Here is an 18,205-nt window from a genome sequence, read left to right as displayed (position 1 = left end):
CCTCGGCCTCCCAAAGTGTTGGGATTACAGGCGTGAGCCACGGCGCCCGGCTCATTCATTCTCTTGTAGGTAGCTGGGCCCAGATTTTTTTTTCTGAACCACTTGGAAGTTGCATCATCAATCCCTTCACGCCTAAATGCTTTTGTATGTCTTTCCTAAGAGCAAGAACATTTACTTCTGCAACCACAGTGTAACTATCAAAGTAAGGAATTGGCCGGGCGCGGTGGCTCAAGCCTGTAATCCCAGCACTTTGGGAGGCCGAGACGGGCGGATCACGAGGTCAGAAGATCGAGACCATCCTGGCTAATACGGTGAAACCCTGTCTCTACTTAAAAATACAAAAAAAAACTAGCCGGGCGACGAGGCGGGCGCCTGTGGTCCCAGCTACTCGGGAGGCTGAGGCAGGAGAATGGCGTAAACCCGGGAGGCGGAGCTTGCAGTGAGCTGAGATCCGGCCACTGCACTCCAGCCTGGGTGGCGGAGCGAGACTCCGTCTCAAAAAAAAAAAAAAAAAAAAACTAAGGAATTAACATTGATAGCATACTAACAGAATGTCCCTTGAGTTTTCTTGCTGCCTCTCAAGGGACATTCTGTTAGTATTCTAAGACCCGCTTCTAAGCTGGTCCATGCTTTGTAGTAGCTTACCAGAACTTACTCTTCCTGCATAACTGAAACTTTGTACCCATGACCATCACCTCCCATTCGCCTCTCCCCCATAGCGCCCGGCAACCATCCTCCTCCTTTCTGCTTCTGTGAGTTTGACTGTTTTAGATTTCACTGTGAAATCATATGGTATTGGTCTTTCTGTGCCTAGATATCTCACTTAACAATGTCCTCCAGTTTATTTCATGCCATTACAAATGACAGGATTTCCTTCCTTCCTTAAGACTATGTAGTACTCCATTGTATACATAGACCACATTTTCTTTTTCTTTTTTTTTTTCTTTTTGAAAAGGAGTCTCACCGTGTCTCCCATGCTGGAGTGCAGTGGCGCGATCTCAGCTCACTGCAACTTCCGCCTCCTGGATTCAAGTGATTCTCTGGCCTCAGCCTCCCGAGTAGCTGAGATTATAGGCGTGCGCCACCATGCCTGACTAAGTTTTGTATTTTTAGTACAGACAGGGTTTCACCATGTTGGGCAGGCTGGTCTCAAACTCCTGACCTCAGGTGATCTGCCTGCCTCAGCCTCCCAAAGTGCTGGGATTACAAGCGTGAGCCACCGCACCCGGCCCCATATACCACATTTTCTTTATCCATTAGGTTGATGCTGTATCTTGGCTATTGTGACTAGTGCTGAAATGAATACGGGAGTGTGGATGTCTCTTTGAAATGGTGACTTAGTTCTTTTAGGTGTATACCCAGTTGTGGGATTACTGGATCATATGGAAGTTCTATTTTTAATTTTTTGAGGAGCTTCCCAATTGCTTTCCATAATGGCTGTGCCAATTTACATTTTTCCACCAACCGCATGTAAGGAAAAAGGTATGGGTTCCCTTTTCTCCGCGCCTTTGCCAACACTTACCTTTTGTGGTTTTAGTAATAGCCATTCTAACAGATGCAAGGTGATGTTCATTGTGGTTTTGATTTTCATTTCCCTGATGATTGGTGATGTTGAACATCTTCTTGTGTAACTGTTGGGCGTTTGTATACTTGCTTTGGAGAAATGTTTATATGCATCCTTTGCCCAGTTTTTATCAAGTTTTTGATGTAGTTTTGTTATTTGTGGGTTTTTGGTTTTGCTATTCAGTTGTATGCATGTATTTTGGATAATGACCCGTCATTAGATCTGTGGTTTGCGACTATTTTCTCCCACTCTATAGGCTGTCTTTTCTTTTTTGTTTTTCTTCTCCTGTGCAGAAACTTTTGAGTTGGATGTCATCCCATTTGTTTAGTTTTGCTTGTGTTGCCTGTGCTTTTGGGTTCACATCCAAAAAGTTATTTCCTAGACCAATGTTGAGGAACTTTTTTCCTACGTTGTGTGATTTCAGGTCTTAAAAGATTTAAGTCTTTGATCCATTTGAGTTGATTTTTGTATACAGTTCCATTCTTTTGCATTGGAGATCCATTTTTCCCAGCACCGTTTATTGAAAACATTATCCTTTCCTCATTGCGTATTCTTGGTGCCCTTGTCAAATATTAGTTGACTGTGTATGTGGGGTTTATTTCTGGGCTCTATTCTGTTCCCCTGGTCTATGGATCTGTTTTTATGCCAGTACCAGACTGCTTTGATGACTATAGCTTTGTAATATATAGTCACGTGTCACATAATGACATTTTGGTCAATGAAAGACTATATATACAACAGTGGATGCATAAGATAATGGAGCTGGGCCGGGTGCGGTGGCTCAAGCCTGTAATCCCAGCACTTTGGGAGGCCGAAACGGGCGGATCACGAGGTCAGGAGATCGAGACCCTCCTGGCTAACACGGTGAAACCCCGTCTCTACTAAAAATACAAAAAACTAGCCGGGCGAGGTGGCGGGCGCCTGTAGCCCCAGCTACTCCGGAGGCTGAGGCAGGAGAATGGCTTAAACCCGGGAGGCGGAGCTTGCAGTGAGCTGAGATCCGGCCACTGCACTCCAGCCTGGGCGGCAGAGCGAGACTCCGTCTCAAAAAAAAAAAAAAAAAAGATAATGGAGCTGAAAAAATCCCTTTTCTGTGTTTAGACACCAAAATGTCACTGTGTTGTAAGTGCTTAGAATATTCAATACAGTAACATGCTGTATGGGTTTGTAGCCCAGGAGCAGTAGGCTATGCCATACAGCCAAAGTGTGTAGCAGGCTATACCATCTTGTGTAAGTGCACTCTGTGATGTTTGAACAATGATGAAATTGCCTAACAACACATATCTCAGAATGTATCGCTGTCATTAGCGACATGTGACTGTAGTTGTTTTGTTTTGTTTTGGTATTTTTGAGACAGTCTCACTCTGTCAGCCAGGCTGGAGTATAACGGTGCAATTTGGGCTCACTGCAACCTCCATCTCCCTGGTTCAAGTGGTTCTCGTGACTCGGCCTCCCAAGTAGCTGGGATTACAGGTGCCTGCCACCATGCCCAGCTAATTTTTGTATTTTTAGTAGAGATCGTGTTTCTCTACATTGGCCAGGCTAGTCTCAAACTCCTGGCCTCAACTGATTCACCCACCTCAGCCTCCCAAAGTTCTGGGATTACAGGCATGAGCCACCACGCCAGGCCGACTGTAGTTTGAAATCAAGAAGTGTGATGCCTTCAGCTTTGTTCTTTCTCAAGATTGCTTTGGCTCTCTGGGGTCTTTTGTAGTTCCATTTGAATTTTGGAGTTGTTTTTTCTTTTATTTATTATTATTATTATTATTTTTGAGACAGAGTCTTGTTCTCTGTTGCCAGGCTGGAGTGCAGTGACACGACCTCGGCTCACTGCAACCTCCACCTCCCAGGTTCAAGTGATTCTCCTGCCTCAGCCTCCCGAGTAGCTGGGACTACAGGCAAGTGCCACAACACCCTGCTAATTTTTGTGTTTTCAGTAGAGTCAAGGTTTCACCATGTTGGCCAGGCTGATCTCGATCTCTTGACCTCATGATCTGTCCACCTTGGCCTCCCAAAGTGCTAGGATTACAGGCGTGAGCCACTGTGCCCGGCCTGTTTTTTCTATACACGTGAAAAACGCCATTTATAGAGATTGCATTGAATCTCTAGATCACGGAGTAGTATGGACATTTTAACAATGTTAATTATCCCAATCCATAAGCATACGATATCTTTTCATTTATCTGTGCCTACTTTAGTTTCTTTTTTTTTTTGAGACGGAGTCTTGCTCTGTCACCTAGGCTGGAGTGCGGTGGTGCAATCTCAGCTCACTGCAAGCTCCCCCTCCTGGGTTCACGGGTTCACGCCATTATCCTGACTCAGCCTCCTGAGTAGCTGAGACTACAGGCACCCGCCACCACACCCAGCTAATATTTTGTATTTTTAGTAGAGACGGGGTTTTACCGTGTCAGCTAGGATGGTCTCGATCTCATGACCTCATGATCCGCCCGCCTCAGCCTCCCAAAGTGCTGGGATTACAGGCGTGAGCCACCGCGTCTGGCCTTTAGTTTCTTTAATCAATGTTTCATATAGTTGTTAGTACATAGATCTTTCACCTCCGTTAAATTTTTTTTTTTTTTTTTGAGACGGAGTCTCGCTCTGTCACTCAGGCTGAAGTACAATGGTGCGATCTCGGCTCACTGCAAGCTCCACCTCCTGGGTTCACGCCATTCTCCTGCCTCAGCCTCCAGAGCAGCTGGGACTATAGGTGTCCACCACCATGCCTGGCTAATTTTTTGTATTTTTAGTAGAGATGGGGTTTCACCATGTTAGCCAGGATGGTCTTGATCTCCTGACCTCATGATCCGCCTGCCTCAGCCTCCCAAAGGGCTGCAATTACATGTGTGAGCCACCATGCCTGGCCTCACCCCAGTTAAATTTATACTTAAGTATTTTGTTCTTTTCGACGCTATTGTAAATTTATTTGTTTTCTTAACTTCTCTTTTGGATAGTTTGTTGTTAGTGTTTAGAGACACAACTGATTTTTGTATCCTCAACTGTATTAAATTTGTTTATTAGCTCTAGCAGGTTTTTATGAAGTCTACGGTTTTCTAGACATAAGATCGTGTCATCTGCAAACAGAATTTCTTCCTTTCCTATTTGGATTTTTTTTTTTTCTTACCTAATTGCTTTGGCTAGGATTTGTTGGTTTTCTGTCTGGATGATCTGTCTGTTATTGAAAATGGATAATCAGGTCCCCTACTATTATTGCACTGCTGCTGTCTATTTCTTCCCTCTTTTCTGTTAGTATTTGCTTTATGTTTAGGTGCTCTAATATTGAATGGATATATGTTTGTAATTGTTATATCCTCGTGATGAATTAACCCCTTTATCATTATATAGTGACATTCCTTTTTTTGAGATGGAGTCTCACTCTGCCACCCATGCTGGAGTGCAGTGTGTGATCTCATCTCACTGCAACCTCCGTCTCCAAGGTTCAAGTGATTCTCCTGCCTCAGCCTCCAGAGTAGCTGGGATTACAGGCATGTGCCACCATGCCACTACTAAAACTATAAAATTAGCCAGGCGTGGTGGCACACACCTGTAATCCCAGCTACTCAGGAGGCTGAGGCAGGAGAATCACTTGAACCTGGGAGGTGGAGGTTGCAGTGAGCCGAGCTTGTGCCACTGCACTCCAGCCTGGGCAACAAAGTGAGACTCTGTCTAAAAAAAAGAAAAATATATATGTATTATTCATTAAGTAGAAGTGGATCATCATAAATGTCATCATCCTCATCATCCTCACGTTGAGTAGTCTGAGGAGAGGTTGTCTTGTGGTATCAGGGATGGCAGAGGCAGAAGAAAATTAGCTTATAAATAGACCCACAAAGTTCAAACCCTCATTGTTCAAAGGTCACCTGTATAAGCTCATAACTTGAATTGCATATACTTTTACCTTTCCACCCCCACATGCATTTTATGTTATTGATGTCACAATTTACATTTTTGTGTGTCTGTCCATTAACAACTTATTGTAGCTACAGCTGTTTTTGATACTTTTGTCTTTTAACTTTTATACTAGAGTTAAAAGTGACTTACACACAATCATTAAATATTAGAGAATTCTGAATTTGACCATATACTTACCTTTATCAATCAATTTTATACCTTCATATGTTTTTATGTTGAACATTAATATCTTTTTGTTTCAAATTGAAGAACCCCTGTTAGCCCTTCTTGTAAAGACAGGTCTACTGGTGATGAACTCCCTTAGCTTTTGTTTGTGTTGGGAAGTTTTGATCTCCCCTTCGTCACTGAGGGACACCTTTGCCAGGATAGTATTCTTGGTTGGCAGGGGTTTCTTTTGCTTTTGGCACTTTAAATATATCCCACTCTCTCCAGGCCTTCAAGGTTTCTGCTGAGAAATCTGCTGATAGCCTTATGCAGGGATAAGGGGGGATTTTTTGGAAAGAGTTGCTTTTCTCTTGCTGCTTTCAAAATTATCTCTAGCTTTGACTTTTGGCAGTTTCATTATAATGTGTCTTGGTGAAGACTTCTTTATGCTCAATTTATTTGGGGTTCTTTGGGCTTCATGGATCTGGATGTTCATTTTCCTCTCTAGTTTTGGGAAGTTTCCTGTCATTATTTTTTTTATTGAGGTTTTTGCCCCTTTCCCTTTCTCTGCTTCATCTGGGACTCCCAGAATACATATATTGTTTTGCTTGATGATGTTCCCAATTCCCATAGGCTTTCTTCACTCTTTTTCATTCTTTTTATCTTTTTGTTACTCTGCCTGCATAATTTCAAATGATCTGTCTTTGAGTTCATATTTTTAAAAATCAGGGCCTTACTCTATCACTCATGCTGGAGTGCAGTGGCACGATCAGGGATCACTGCACCCTTGACCTCCCAGGTTCAAATGATTCTCTCACCTCAGCCTCCCACATAGCTGGGAATATAAGCTGTGCCACCATGCCCAGCTAATCTTTTTACTTTTTGTAGCAACAGGGTTTTGCCATGTTGCCCAGGCTGGTCTCAAATTTCTGAAATCAAGTGATCCCCCCACCTTGGCCCCACAAAGTGCTGAGATTATAGGTATGAGCCACCACCCCTGGCCGAGTTCATTAATTATTTTTTCCACTTCATCATGTCTGCTATTGAAGCTCTCTGTTGAATTTTTCAGGTCAGACATTGTATTCTTCAGCTCCAGAATTTCTGTTTGGTCCTCTTTTATAGTTTCTACCTCTTTATAACTTTGCATCTTGTTCACGTATCGTTTTCCTGGATTTCATTTAGTTGTCTATCTGTGTTCTCTTGAAGGTCACTGAGCTTCTTTAAGATGATTACTTTAAGCCAGGCATGGTGGCTTGTACTTGTAATCCCAGCACTTTGGGAGGCCAAGGCAGGAGGATTGCTTGAGGCCAGGAGTTTGAAACCAGCCTAGGCAACATAGTGAGATTCATCTCTACAAAAAAAAAAAAAAATTAAAGATGATTATTTTTGAATCCTTTGTCAGAGAGTTTGTAAGTCCCCTTTTTCTTTTTTTTTTTTTTGAGAGTAGCTGGTATTACAGGCATGCATCACCACGCCCGGCTAATTTTTGTATTTTTTGTAGAGACAGAGTTTCACCATGTTGGTCGGGCTGGTGTCAAACTCCTGACCTCGTGATCTGCCCGCCTCGGCCTCCCGAAGTGCTGGGATTACCATGAGCCACTGAGCCTGACCAGTAAGTCCTCATTTCTTCAGGGTCAACTATTAGAGCTTTATTTTGTTGCTTTAAAGGTGTCATATTTCCTTGATTCTTTGTATATATACATTTTTGAAGACTTGCACTGCTATCCTCACATTTGAAGAAGCAGTCACCTCCTTTAGTCTTACATAATTGTTTCTTATTAAAAAATGTTTAATGTTTTATTTTTTTTAAGAGACGGGATCTCACTATGTTGCCCAAGGTGGTTTCAAACTCCTGGCCTCAAGTGATCCTCCCACCTCAACCTCCCAAAGTGCTGGGATTACAGGTGTAAGCCACCATGCCGCGCTCTCCCCCAGTCTTTGTTGACTGACTTTGGGAGAGAAAGACCTTCATCAGTTATCCTAGCTAAGGATTTGAGAGGTCTCTCAGATCTTTTCTGTAGATACACCCACTCTACTCCTGTTGTTCCCTCTTAGGGAGAGAAGTCTTAGGTTGTAAGCTTCTGTCAGTCCTCCAAAGCCGGGTCTATGCTGAACACCTTCCATTTCCCCTAGTGCAGTGCACTGAAGAATTCAAGGTTGGGCACCTTCTCGCAGTCGAGCAGAGTCAAGCTAGATGCTCAGATGTGCATCTGCCGTTGAGATCTGTGTACTGTTTGGCAGGAGGGTGCATGAGACACCATACGCTGAGGGGTACGTGGGGTGCTGGCAGCAGGGATCAGTTGGTTGGGGGGCCCCACAGGCAAGTCGTTCTGTGGGTTCACAGTCGGGCCTCCTGGTGGAGTGTTGGCTGGTTAGTGGGATCCCTGGCTGGCTGTTGTTTGCTGGGCATGTCCTTCCCTTCTAGCAGTACCCAGATGACTCAGGCATGCTGATTCCTCAGTGTTCTGGGGAGAGACACAGGTGGGGCTACTGGGCAGCATCCTATAAGGTTGGGGAAGCTGGTGCTCACTCAGTGCTCACTTTCCCCTGTGAGAGAAACCACAGGCCCAGGGGGGCTTCTTTGGAGGAGGACTGGCACAGGTAAAGTGAACCTTCTTAGCCTCTTCAATGTGCTTTCTTTGCCCTGTGGGGTGCTAGAACCTCTCTGTGTTTCTGTGTGGGCATGAGGGCTGGAACCTCCTATTCTGTCGTCTTCCTGGCCTCTTCCTACAATTATTTTTATGCTCAAATTGCCCCCAATTTGGCCAGTGGGAGGGCCTTCAGGCTGGCTCCTCTAGCCCTCTCACATGTCCCCGATGCTGTTCAGCATCTCCTTATTTTCTGGCACTAGATTTTCTAAGGCGCACCCTGCACTCTCTCTGCCCTTCCCTGGAAAGAGTCATTTCTCCAAGAGCTCTGTTCCCTTTGAATAGAGAATGGTATTTAAAAACCAAGAAATGGATTTTAGGTGTGCCAGTTGTTTCTGGGGTGTCTAGCTTCTAGGCCCCTTCAGTGGACAGAGCTGGGAAATAAACTGTGTATCATATAATACATCTGCACATACAAACTGTGTGTATCATATATAATACATCTGCACATACAAACTCTGTGTGTATCATATATAATACATCTGCACATACAAACTCTGTGTATATCATATATAATACATCTGCACATACAAACTCTGTGTATATCATATATAATACATCTGCACATACAAACTCTGTGTATATCATATATAATACATCTGCACATACAAACTCTGTATCATATATAATACATCTGCACATACAAACTCTGTGTGTATCATATATAATACATCTGCACAAACTGTATCATATATAATACATCTGCACATACAAACTCTGTGTATATCATATATAATACATCTGCACATACAAACTCTGTGTGTATCATATATAATACATCTGCACATACAAACTCTGTGTATCATATATAATACATCTGCACATACAAACTCTGTGTATATCATATATAATACATCTGCACATACAAACTCTGTGTATATCATATATAATACATCTGCACATACAAACTCTGTATCATATATATACATCTGCACATACAAACTCTGTGTGTATCATATATAATACATCTGCACATACAAACTCTGTGTGTATCATATATAATACATCTGCACATACAAACTGTGTGTATCATATATAATACATCTGCACAAACTCTGTGTGTATCATATATAATACATCTGCACATACAAACTCTGTGTGTATCATATATAATACATCTGCACATACAAACTGTGTATCATATAATACATCTGCACATACAAACTCTGTGTATATCATATATAATACATCTGCACATACAAACTGTGTATCATATATAATACATCTGCACATACAAACGATGTGTGTATCATATATAATACATCTGCACAAACTCTGTGTATATCATATATAATACATCTGCACATACAAACTGTATCATATATAATACATCTGCACATACAAACGATGTGTGTATCATATATAATACATCTGCACATATAAACTGTGTATATTATATACCTGCACATATAAACTATCATATATAATAAATACATCTGCACATATAAACTGTGTATATCATATATAATACATCTGCACACATGTTCCTCTATGTATTAAAAACCAAATTCTTACAGACCACTCCCATTCTCATGCAGCATTTAGGGCTAGCCTTTCCCAGCTTTAAGAAACCTGTCTTTCAGCATGATAACACATTTACTTATTTGCTCAGTCCTGTAATATGCAGAAAGTAGTTTTAGAATTGCCAAAACCGGCCGGGCGCAGTGGCTCAAGCGTGTAATCCCAGCACTTCGGGAGGCCGAGATGGGTGGATCACGAGGTCAGGAGATCGAGACCATCCTGGCTAACACCGTGAAACCCCCGTCTCTACTAAAAAATACAAAAAAAAAAAAAAAACTAGCCGGGCGAGGTGGCGGGCGCCTGTAGTCCCAGCTACTCGGGAGGCTGAGGCAGGAGAATGGCGTAAACCCGGGAGGCGGAGCTTACAGTGAGCTGAGATCCGGCCACTGCACTCCAGCCTGGGAGACAGCGCGAGACTCCAGCTCAAAAAAAAAAAAAAAAAAAAAAGAATTGCCAAAACCATACAACTGGGAAAAATCAGCATGATTACTTCAGCATGTGTTTGTTGCTCCTTATGTCCTGGCGCTGGACATGGAGGGAAAGCACGGACTGTTCCAAGTTTCATTTTTCCCCTTCTCTGAAATGCAGAGGGCGTTGTTTCTGTTTGTATTTCATTTGGGTCCTCCCTCTAGCCTTATTCATAAATTTGTAAATTATCTTTAACAATCTTTAACAATCTGTTATATTTATGATGTTTTACTGAGTGCTGCCTGTGAAAATGTTTCCTTCTGACACGATCCAGAACAACTAGGCTTTTAAATTCCAAATATTCCTGTTCCACAATAAGCCAGATGAGTTCCTCTGTTGTGCCACAGCTTTGGGAATGTGGTTTATTACCAATGGAAGTGGCTGCGTGGCTTGTTAGGGTTTTAATTACACGTGAGTAACAACCAGAGCCCTTCTGTGTCAGGTGCCGCTGATCAAGGCTGGCTCATGGGGACCTCACTGTCCAGAACAGGTGTTTCCCGCAGCCCAGCCCAGCTGTCTACCGCTTCTGCCCATTTCAGAGGGGCTTTGCTGAGATTAAATGGGGTGAAGCGCTCTGAGAACCTCAGTCCTAAAGAATAGCAGTTATACTGGTTTTTGTATTATATTTATATATTCTTCTTGTTAATATACTGGTTTTAATGTTCACTGTTCTCTTGTTTAATTTTGTCTTAAAAATTTTTTTTGTTAAGATAGATCATTTGATTAGTGGCACCCAGAGGGGCCGGGGTCTCATAAAGCTGGTCAGACGCCCCCTCTGGATTGGGGTGTAGGAAGCAGCTGTGCGGCCGGGTCCCAGGCATGGTGTGAAGGCTGTGAGCAGGAGCCCTGGGGCGGAGGGCCAGGAGAAGGCTGGATACAGGTCCATCGGTGGCAGCTGGGTGGGCAGAGCAGAGAGGCTGCATCTGCACGATGGCAGGGCCCTGGTGTGGGAGCAGCAGATGGGGCCCCCGGGTGTGGTGCCTCCTTCCCACATCCCTGCTGCTCCTGCATCTGCTGCTGGAGACGACCACGACGTACTCAGACCCCGTCACCGGAGAGCTCCAGATGTGGTGAGGGCTGCACGTTAGCTGCATAGGCACATCTGGAAGGTGAGACAGATGTGCCCACCATCTCCATGCCTGGCCCATGGTTGTGGGCATGCAGGGCTCCTCTGTGGCAGGCGTGGGCTGCACCAGCTACCTGGAGAGGCATTGGGGGGCGGGGCCTCACTTGACGGGCAGATTCTCCCAGCCAGTCCAGGCCCAGTGTCTGGAGCATCCCATCCAGCAAATTGTCCTGCAAGTTGCCCTGGAGACCCAGTGTCTGTCATCATGTCTCACTGCCCTGCCAAATGCCTCTGCGGCAATAATGAGAGCGGCTCTGCCTTCTGCACTGAATGCCGACAGGCGGCCAGAACATGACACTGGGGTTATGCAGTGCCCTGGTTGATATTCTAGTTTACCAGGAAGCTTCTGGAATGATTTTTTTTTTTTCTTTCTTTCTTTCTTCCTTTTTTTTTTCTTTTTTGAGAGAGCGTCTCTCTCTGTCACCCAGGCTGGAGTACAATGGCGCAATCTTGGTTCACACAACCTCTGTCTCCTGGGTTCAAGAGATGCTCCTGCCTGAGCCTCCGGAGTAGTTGGGATTACAGGTGCCTGTCACTATCACTGGGTTAATTTTTATATTTTTAGTAGAGATGGGGTTTCCCCATGTTGCCTGGGCTGGTCTCAAACTCGTGACCTCAGGTGATCTGCCCCCCTCGGCCTCCCAAAGTGCTGGGATTACAGGCGTGAGCCACCGCACCCGGCCCATTTGCTTTTCCTCGGGTCGCCCATCTTTATTGTCAAGTCCTGTTAGGAGGAACAACATCACAAAGAGCTTTCATGGCGGAAAGATTTCTGCGGGTTGAGCTGCAGTGTTAGCTGTGTGTCAGGATTCAGCTGACACCTTTCTCTGGAGTCTCACCCTTTCTGTAATTCACTTTTGACTGTAATAAATGTTGTGCAGGCCGGGCACGGTGGCTCACGTCTGTAATCCCAGCATTTTGGGAGGCCGAAGCAGGTGGACCACGAGGTCAGGAGATCGAGACCACCCTGGCTAACACAGTGAAACCCCGTCTCTACTGAAAATACAAAAAATTAGCCGGGCGTGGTGGCACCTGCCTGTAGTCCCAGCTATTCGGGAGGCTGAGGCAGGAGAATCTCTTGAACCCAGGAGGCGGAGCTTGCAGTGAGCCAAGATCGCACCACTGCACTCCAGCCTGGGCCACAGAGCGAGACTCTGTCTCAAAAAAAAAAAAAGAAAGAAAAAACTGTTGTGCACTGAATGTGTGGGTGCGGCCTCTGAGTTACATCAGCTCAAGGCCTCTTTTAAGGAGGACCCAAATAGGAGTGGGGATTGGTTTATCTGACTGGGAACCCACTCAGGGCCACCATGGAGTGAGGCTCTGAACAGGGGTGTAGACGCCCTCCCTGAAGAGTTGAGAAGCCCCACAGTGCAAGTGTGCAGAAGTCAGGCTCCTCCTGCTGGAGCAGAGACAGAGCAATAGGGAAAGGCTTTTCCAGAGGCGGGGTCATCGGGACTGGCTCTTCCGGGAGGAGCTGAGGGCACAAGCTGGGCAAAGCTGACCTCTGTGTGCGGATCGCCTGGGATGGCGCCTCCAGTGGCCTCACGATAAAGCACCTTGGAGGCAGGAGATGAACTTGAGACCTGACGGTGAAGGAGTGAGGAGTGAAGTCCTCTTCTCAACAGAAGGCAACCATCACAGAGTTTACATAATCAAAACTGTGTTGTCAAAACATTGCTGGACAGAGATGGTGGCTGGTCCAGCACTTGGGAATGTTGGTGACAAGAGGTCAGTTCGGTGGCTCTTGGACCTCCCAGGCCAGGAGGGAAGCGCCCAGGCCAGGGTGGCAGCCTGAGAATAGAGATTTCAAGAGACACTTCTAATGAACGCTCATCGGAATGTTTATTGTATTATTATTGTATTTCATTATTTTATTGGGACTGGATTGACTTGCATTTCCTTCACTAATCAGAAGTTTGAGGGCAAAGATAAAATAAATCTCAAATAATCACCTTGCATTTCTGATGAGGTAAATGTGTGTGTTTTACACCCTGGTTGTATGAGCTTGCTTTTCCACAAATAAGAGTGGAAATTCTATTTTATTATTATTTTGTATTATTGTTTTTTGTATTATATTATTTTATTTATTTATTTTTATTGGGACGGAGTCTTGCTCTGTGGCCCAGGCTGGAATGGAGTGGCGCAATCTCTGCTCACTGCCACCTCTGCCTCCCAAGTTCAAGCAATTCTCCTGCCTCAGCCTCCCAAGTAGCTGGGATTACAGGCACGCACCACCACGCCAGGCTAATTTTTGTATTTTTAGTAGAGACGGAGTTTCACCCTGTTGGTCAGGCTGGTCTCGAACTCCTGGTCTCGAGTGATCCACCCGCCTTGGCCTCCCAAAGTGCTGGGATTACAGGTGTGAGCCACCGTGCCCAGCCAGAATGTGGTGCCTTTAAACGAGGGGGTGGAGGTGGCAGTGGAGGCTTGGAACGTCTCTGAGAAGGGGGCTGAGGATCATAGATTTCAGAGGAAGAGGATTTCAACTTGAGGCACGTTGCGTTTTCTGGGGCTAGTGGCACCTGTGGAAGTCAGAGCTGGGGGACACAGAATGTGGAGTCCCTTGAGGAGAATGAGGTGAGAGGAAGGGGCCCCAGAACAGTGCAGTGGGTGAGTCCAGCAGGTGGAGAGAGGCCCTGTGAAAGCAGCCACAGACCAGCCATGGAAGCATCTAGAGTCAACTCAGTCACCTCCCGGGGAAGGCAGTTCTACAGCAGGGAGCTGCCATCGTGGAGACTGAGCATGAACTGAAGTGTGTGGGCTTCTGGAGGGCTGCACTGTCCCTCCCTGAGCCTGGAGGACGCCGCATGTCCGTGTGGATGCTTGCGTGTAGAGAGCGTATCAAAGTGCTATAAAACTTAGATTTTCTTTTTTTTTTTTTTTTTTTTTTTTTTTTTGAGGCGGAGTCTCACTCTGTCGCCCGGACTGGAGTGCAGTGGCCAGATCTCAGCTCACTGCAAGCTCCGCCTCCCGGGTTTACGCCATTCTCCTGCCTCAGCCTCCTGAGTAGCTGGGACTACAGGCGCCCGCCACCTCGCCCGGCTAGTTTTTGTATTTTTAGTAGAGACGGGGTTTCACCGTGTTAGCCAGGATGGTCTCGATCTCCTGACCTCGTGATCCACCCGTCTCGGCCTCCCAAAGTGCTGGGATTACAGGCTTGAGCCACCGCGCCCGGCAAAACTTAGATTTTCTAGTGACAGTACCACTGGCCAGGGAATGGGGAGCTTTTGTTCTCAGCCTTAACTGTTGCATCACAGGCTGCACTGATGAAGCTGGTGGGGGGCGTGGCTGCACAGAGGCCGAGTTCACCAGAAGGTGACACTTACCTTGAATAGAGCTGGACAATGATGAAAAATGATGTTTGCGTGGTAAGATGATGAAAGGGAACAGGGCCAGTTTAACATGTCCTAGGATGCAGGGGGGCTTCAGAGCTCGGGGGCCGTGTGTTTGGGGAAACAATGGCCTGTGTGTCCCACAGGCCAGGCGAGCTCGGGCGCCAGAGCTAACCAGTGCTGACCTTGACGTGTTCAGATGACGATGCCTGGCCCCGGCCATCCGTGGCCCCCTCCGCATTCTCCCCAGCAAGGGCTGACCTTTCCAAGCACGACAGACCATGGCCACCACGGTGTTTCCCTCCCTCCTGCTCTGGGGAAGGAGCCATCAATCCCTCGCGCACCCAGGGCCACCAGAGCTGCTGCCACCTGGGCTCACACTGATGTAAGGTGAGGCCTGATGAGCCTGGGCCTCACCAAGCAGAGCCAAGTCTCAAGCCCACGCCCCGGCAGCTTCAACTCTGGTGGAAGGAAAAACGATCAAGACCAGCTTTTAAGGTATTTTCTATAGAAAATCATTGAGAATGGGCTGGGCATGGTGGCCTCACACCTCTAATCCCAGCTACTTGGGAGGCTGAGACAGGAGAATCGTTTGAACCTGGGAGGCAGAGGTTGCAATGAGCCAAGGTTGCGCCACTGCACTTCAGCCTGGGCAACGAGCAAAACTGTCTCAAAAAAAGAAGAAAATGATTGAGAATGGATTATTCATTTCATGTTGTCAGAAGTGTTTCCAAAGAAAGAGGGCAAATTCTTCCACTTATATTAGTATTATGTTTGCCAGTTAACATTTGGCCATGTTTGCTTTTCTGTGGTTTTTCAGTACACATGTGTATACAGTTACGTAGGGACCCATTTATACCCACGCATGTTCTGATGGGATTGTTTGAGTACAGACATGGCGATGCTTCACCTGGTAGCCTCGGCCTGCAGCCTGGGACAGGCTTCTCCACGGCACCACAGCGTCCTCCACGGCACCACAGCACCTCTCGACCAGCTTCCAGTCCCGTCATTCTTCATTAAAAATAAGACTTCCTGTGCCCCTCTCCCTCTGTCCCCCGCAGAGATCACTCTGCTCATCTTTAGGCCACTGAAGTAGTCCCGGAGGGCCTGGGTCCGCGAGTTTGGTGAAAAGCGATGGTCCCACCTCCTCATCTGTGACACTCGAGGGCGCCTCATCCACTGTAGCAAGCGCAGAGGATGCGGACCAGGCAGTGCCTGCGGGGAGACGGCGCTGGCCTGGGCTGCGCGGTAAGCAGGGCTCCTCAGGCTTCCTGGGCCCTTGTCCTCCCAGGCTGGTGGCACTGTGTGCCTGTTGTGGGGGGGCGGGTGCAGGCAGCGGGAAGGCCCAGGTGTGGCTTGCAGGCCTCTAATGCCAACTGCACCACCTTTAAGCTCCTCTCCAGCTATGCTGCGGCCCCATGGCCAGGTCTGGGGTCGTTTCTTATGACACCACCTGTCCTATTTTGTTACCTTGTCCCTGTGCTAGTTAAAAAGCAAGTAGAAAGGTTAAGCATCACTTGTGCAGTCCCCTGGCGGCTAGGTGACAGCCCCTCTGTCAGTCACGTCAGTCATCAGGGCTAGAAGGGTCCATGCTCCCTGGACCTGTCCGGCCTCCTCCTGACCATCAGCAAGGGCACCACCCACTCTGAGCTGCTGTGGCCCATGATGCCACCATTTCCTTTCTCTCTAATTGTTCAGGCAGGCCTGTGAGCCCACAGAATGACAGCCTCAATCTCTGGGCCTAAGGGTGGGCCCCTGACAAGGATTCTGTTCTTACCACTGATCTTTCATGCTGACGGAAAGGCACAGGGCAGGCGGCTGGCCAGCTGTTGCGGGCTGGAGTGAAATCTGTGGATAAGTGCGGAGACAGGAGACACTGCACTGGTGACACCTCAGGGCCTCAGGGCCACACCAATAGTGGCCGGCTGGTGCCGTGACCCAGTCACAGTGCCTGTCTCTGTCATCAGCTTTTCCTTTTCCCCCGTATTTTCACCTTGGTTAGAGGACAGGAGGCCCGCTCGGTTTGCCAGCAACCTCACATTGATAAGAGTAAGGGCACTTCTAGCTCTGCAATCCTGGGATTTTATGAGATATGACGGGTTTTGTGTCCCTGGAAGGACGTAGGACTGTGCCTGTCACTGGGTTGGTTCTCATCTAGACAGAGCGGGTGCCTGTTTATTTAGCAGCCTGGGTCTCTACCCGTGGAAGTGCGCGTCGGAGGATCTCTGAATCCATCCTTCTTTCATTCCCCACTCTGCCGTGAACATTGTTGCGAGCATCCACAATAATACCTATTTTGTAATTCTTTTTTTTTTTTTCTTTTTTGAAATGGAGTCTCGCTCTGTCGCCAGGCTAGAGTGCAGTGGAGCAATCTCAGCTCACTGCAACCTCCACCTCCTGGGTTCAAGTGATTCTCCTGCCTCAGCCTCCCGAGTAGCTGGGATTACAGGCATCTGCCACCAAACCCAGCTATTTTTTGTATTTTTGGTAGAGACGGGGTTTCACCATGTTGGTCAGGATGGTCTCGATCTCTTGACCTCATGATCCACCTGCCTCAGCCTCCCGAAGTGCTGGGATTACATATTTTGTAATTCTCAAAAGCTGATGGATGATCCAGGACATCTGTGCTGTCTCCAGGAGAAGTATCCTCATTGGAAGTAAAGCAAGCTCCTTTTTTATTGGCTGGGCAGGGTGGCTCACGCCTGTAATCCCATCACTTTGGGAGGCTAGGGTGGGAGGACTGCTTAAAACTAGGAGATTGAGATCAGCCTGGGCAACAAAGTGAGACCCACCCTGCATCCATACAAAAATTAAAAAGATTAGCCAGACATGTTGGCATGCACCTGTAGTCCTAGCAACTCAGGAGGCTGAGATGGAGGATCCCTGGAGCCCAGGAGTTCGAGGCTGCAGGGAGCTATGATCATACGACTGCATTCCAGTCTGGGTGACAGAGTGAGACCCTGTGTCTTTATTCTAAACAAACAAAAAAAAATTGAAATAGAAAGTCAAGCAAGGCTTGCAAAGGACAAGACAAGACCCGAGGCTCTGAGGACCAGCCTGACATCTCGGAGCCCAGCACTGCACGGCAGGCACCTGGCAGCCACCCTCCACCAAACGGAGGCTGTTACTGTTCCTATTACTATTACTACTATTATTATTACTTAATTTTGCCCAGCCTTGGCCAAATCTCTGATTTCCTAGGAAGACTCAATCCGAAACAGATGTGTGCAAAGGTCTAATTATCAGACAGGATGCAAAAACAAAGCACGACAAACCTAGACCTCCTGCGAAGTCTGTCCAGCACTCACTGCATGTGGAAAAGCAAGCTCAGACAACCAGGCCATAAAACACACTCATTGAACTCATCAGAAATGCAAGGTGATTATTTGAGATTTATTTTATCCTTGCCTTCAAAATTCTGATTAGTGAAGGAAATGCAAGTCAGTCCGATTCCAAGCCAGCCGGAGCAACCCTCAGATCGCCAGCACTCTCG

The sequence above is a fragment of the Trachypithecus francoisi genome, unplaced genomic scaffold (genome assembly GCF_009764315.1).
Source record: "Trachypithecus francoisi isolate TF-2019V2 unplaced genomic scaffold, Tfra_2.0 Lachesis_group4, whole genome shotgun sequence".
NCBI lineage: Eukaryota > Metazoa > Chordata > Mammalia > Primates > Cercopithecidae > Trachypithecus > Trachypithecus francoisi.
Note: the sequence above shows the minus strand (reverse complement) of the source record.